Raw genomic sequence first — 4,740 nt, forward strand, 5'->3', positions numbered from 1 at the left:
CCTATAGCAAAAACCGCTCCAAAAAAAAAAAAAAGAAATACCCATTTGATACATATAATCCTGGAATATGTGGCAGGAATTTACTACAGGCTCCTTAAGAATTCTCCATATATTTCTCTCACCTAGAGTGTATGTGCTGATTATGCCACAGACTGCCCAAAGTTGTATTTCCTGACCAATATAATAAGCACTGCATAGCAGCATTTCAGTGATGTGCTGTATGTATTAATGTGGTCCAAGAAGATTATAATGAAGCTCCCAAATCTTTGTAATCTAGCATGATTGTACCTCTCATAACCTTGTAAAGTAACACATTACCCACATGTTTGTGGTAATGCTGGTGTAAATAAACCTACTGTGCTGTCAGTTGCATGTAAGTACATGCATACAATTATAATCAGTAAATATGTACACTTACAAAGATAAATATAAATAAATATAATTATACATATATTTTCATTTTGAAATCATTTCTGGTTTATAAGTAATCATTGTACACCTTTGTGAAATATAGTATATTTTTTAAATAATTATTTTTATTTATCTATGTCTTTGTTGTCATTTTTGAGCCACCTGGTCCAGGACTTGAACCATGGTCAGTGATGTAGGAATCTAGAATTTAGCCACTACTGCTGGATTATGGTTTTTATATTACAGTGTCATTATCTATCCTGTTTTTTGTTTTCTTTGCTATGCAGAAATATTTTACCTTATGTAATTAAGTTTCTCTGTTTTTCGTGGTTTTGTCCATGCCTCATGGGTCTTATTGAAGTAGCCTTTGCCCTCTCCAACATGTTGTTCATGCATATTTTCCTTAATAGGTTTGTAAATTTGTCCATTATATTGAAGTCTTTAATCCACTTTGAGCTAATAGTAACTGGAAAGAGATAATCTTAGTTTTAATTGAATGTTGGTGGATATTGAATTCTCCCAGAACCACTTATTGAACTCTCTTTTTTTCCACAAGCTTGATCTGTGGCCTTTGTCAAAAATCACTTGGCTGTATGCTAAGTTTTTTTCTGTTTATTCTATTCAGTTGGCCTGTCATATGTCTATTTGTGACAGTACCCTGCTGTTTTAGTGATTAAAGATTTACAATATATTTAGGAGTCAGGAAGTAAGATGCCTCTAACTTTATTCCTTTTGTACACAATTGGTCTGATTGTATGTTTTTTTGTGATTCTGCATAAATTTTATAATTATTCCTGTGTTGAATATTGCTGGTTTTTTGGTAGGAATTGGAATGAATTTGTAGATCACTGTGGCATAGTATAGGTATAGCACCTATATTGATTCTTCAAATTTATGAAAAGGACGGTCTCCCTGGTTTTTGCATATTTTTCAAGTGACTTGTTCAGCTTTTGTAATTTTGTTCATAGAGGCCTTTCACTCTCTTGGTGAGATTTCTTCCAAATAGTTTTTGTGGTTATTGTGAATGGGACTGGCTTCTTTATTTTCTCTCAGTTTATTCATGGTAAGTGTAGAAAAATGCTACAGATATTTTTAATTACCCAAGGGCTCATGTACTTGTTAGAGAGAGTAATAGGGAGATGGAGATTCAGGAAGAGAGAGAAAGCACCCCAAAATGAAGCATAAAATGGCATTATGGGCTATAAAATGACCTGGTAACTATCTTCTGGCTTAAACTGACATAGCCAGGATGCTCAGGGGATGCTGCAGTCCCTTTCCTCCAATTCTTCCCATCAGGGTTTTGGACACATGTGCATATGCACATACTCAATGTGTTTTGCAAGCACTCAGGGCCTCAGACTCAAACTACAGGTGATTATGTGGGATCTGGTGCTCCCTACACATAGTATGTGTTATGTACTATGGGGATAACCTACTACAGATTTTTGGATGCTGGATTTGTGTCTTGCAACTTTTCTGCATTCATTTATTTCATCTAAGAGTTATTTCATGGATTTTTTAGGTTTTCCTATATATTGAGTTGTAATAAATAAATAAATAAATAAATAAATAAATAAATAAATAAAGCATCATGACTTCCCTGATGAACCGTTATATAATCAAGTCAGTCACAAATAGGGACAATTTAGTTTTATCTTCTCCAATTTTTATGCCTTTTGTTTTGTTCTTTCATCTGACTGTACTAGTTATTACTTCCAGTATCTGTGTTGAATGGCAGAGAAGAAAGTGGACATCTCTTTCTTGTTCTAGTTTCAAGTTGAAAAAGTTTCTACTTTTTCCCATTCCATATTATGTTAGCTGCAGGAATGTCACATATGGCCTTTATTTGTTTATGAAATATATTTTCTGTGCCTATTTTATTGATTCTTAATCATAAAGGACTATTATATTTTATCAACTGCTTTTTATGTGTCAGTTAATTAGATCATACAATTTTTGTCATTTCTTCTATTAGTGTGACTATTACATTTGCTGTTTTATATATATTGAATCATCTTTGTATTCCAGGAATAAATCCTACCTGGTTGTAATGTATAATATTTTTAAAATGTTGTTGGATTGCTTCCAGTCATGAGATAAGGCCCTATAGTATGCTTTCATAGACATGTGCTACTTTGGTGTTCCTTGAATCTTTTTTGTACATTCATACCAGTCTCTGGTTTTATTTTCTTTAATACTGGAGAAATTGCTTTCTTTAATGTAGATCTCCTGGTGATGAGTTATCTTAACTTCTTTTTTAATTCCCAAATGTCTTTGTTTTATGTCACTTTTTTCTCCTTATGGGAATGCTCACTCACTAGAGACAGAGAGGAGGAAAGGAGAAAGCATCCCCCATAACCAGCTTCCAATAAGCCTTTTCTATTTTTCCTGGGTAGCATTATGTTTGACCCCTAATACATCATAGGAAGTGATTTCTTTTACCCCTTCCTACTGCCAGTGAGTGGGCTGAAGCTAGCATAGGAGCACTTAACTTTTTATCTTTTTGAGAGGTTTTTGCTATAGGGTGTGTGCACTCACCAGAAAGACAGAGAGATAGAAAGCAAGAAATTACCCCCAGGAAGGATGGCCACATTGGAATCCCTTCTCCTCCATTCTCCTCTTGGGATCTTGGGCATGCACGCACATGCACCCAATGTGAGTTTAAGCCACCGGGCCTGGGACTCGAACCAAGGTCAACTACGTGGGAGTCCAGCAACATAGCCATTACACCAACTGCTGGTCCCAGGAGCACTTAGCTTTTGACAGCTCAGGCAGCTCAACACGCATTCTGGAAAGTGCCTGAGTGCCCTTTTTATAATATTTATTTTACTGCCAAGAGTCCTCATTTGTAACATTTGTATATCTCCTTTAAGTCCATATATTTTTTTCTGAGTAGTTTAACTTTCTTGTCTGCTACTTGAAATGTCAGTATTATTTGAGTGACTTTATTTCTGAAATAGGGGCCACATTTTGCTTTTATTTTACTGAATATCAATTCTAAATTCTACCCTGGATATTATAAGTTATACATCATAGAGTTTGTGAATACTCATATATCTCAAAAGATTAATTTTTATTCTACTCATTGGTTAACTGTCCAGAATCACGTTCCAAATTCTATATGCCTTGTAGTGATGAGGAGCTGATTCTCCATTTTTTTCAGGTTCTAATAGTTGCTTTTTTGTAGGTCCCTCTGTGTTCTGTATATGTGTATTTTAGTAGTTCACCAGCAATTATGCAAATGCTGAGGATTATAGCCTTTGGCTTCCTCTTTTCTAGGACTTAAGAACTTCTCCCCAAATTTGTGGTTGTCTGTTCAGCCCTGAACATTAGTTTTTGATAACCTGAGACAGTAAAGGTGCAATTTTTACTTCCTTCATCTCTATGCAAACTGGAGAGTCCCCCGTGGTAAAATGCCAAAAATTTACAGAGTTTGTCCTTTAAGAATTCTCTAAATCCACTTTCTGTCTTCTTTTAACTATTCTCCACTGCCTCAGAGGGTTCAGTTTTACGTTTTTAAGGAACACACATACATACATACACACACAAACACACGTGAGTGTATGTATATGCGTATTTATTTTTTTAAGAGTGTTCTTTGGGCTAAGCCCTTTGCCATTATTTCATGTGTCTTGTTATTTTTAAGTTGTTCATATGATAATATCTCTTTTCTTCTATTTATTAATTCCTTCTGTGTGTGTTTTAACTTCTTATTCTCTTCCCTGGACTGTTTAGAATGTTCTAAGTCTAATATCTTTTTTACTATATGAATCCAGTCTATCTTCCATGAAAGTCACTTGTAATATATACAAATTAGGTAAAGGTGAAGTAATGCCTACATGATTGATTTAATGCATTTCCTGTTCATATATGGTCCATGAACTTTTTGTTACCTTAAGTGTAACATTTTTGAAATGGTTGTTTTGTGGTTCACAATATCACATTTGACTTTTAATGTACCTTCAAACATTTACAGTACACCAGTTTGTGTACAAAATCTCTATAATAGTATACTTGCACTTTTCTTAGTTTCTCTACCATGTCATCATGCATTTTACATCATACATATTATAAACCCAATATGTGATTTCTTTCACTTTCTTATACATCCGCACACTCAACTTTAACCACATGACTTGAGACCTATAATCATAAATTACATTGTAAGCATGGGTTACTCATATAGCCCATAGCCATATGTTATGGACACTGTCTTTTTAGAAAAAAGAGTTATTTATTTTTATTTATTATCATTTTATTTTGGTCTAGGGCACTCACACTCATGGTGGGGGAAGTGAGAAAGCAAGCCACCAAGTCTGAGACTCAAAC

The 4,740-nt window shown here is 34.5% G+C and overlaps 1 pseudogene; it reads right to left on the reverse strand.

Annotated features, from left to right (window-relative positions):
• LOC102469030 (akirin-1 pseudogene) overlaps positions 1–807 on the reverse strand; it is an 8,231-nt pseudogene extending 7,424 nt beyond the window's left edge.
• Positions 808–4,740: the final 3,933 nt, after the last annotated feature.

Source organism: Tupaia chinensis, unplaced genomic scaffold (assembly GCF_000334495.1).
Source record: "Tupaia chinensis unplaced genomic scaffold, TupChi_1.0 Scaffold000378_1, whole genome shotgun sequence".
In the NCBI taxonomy this organism is placed as follows: domain Eukaryota; kingdom Metazoa; phylum Chordata; class Mammalia; order Scandentia; family Tupaiidae; genus Tupaia; species Tupaia belangeri.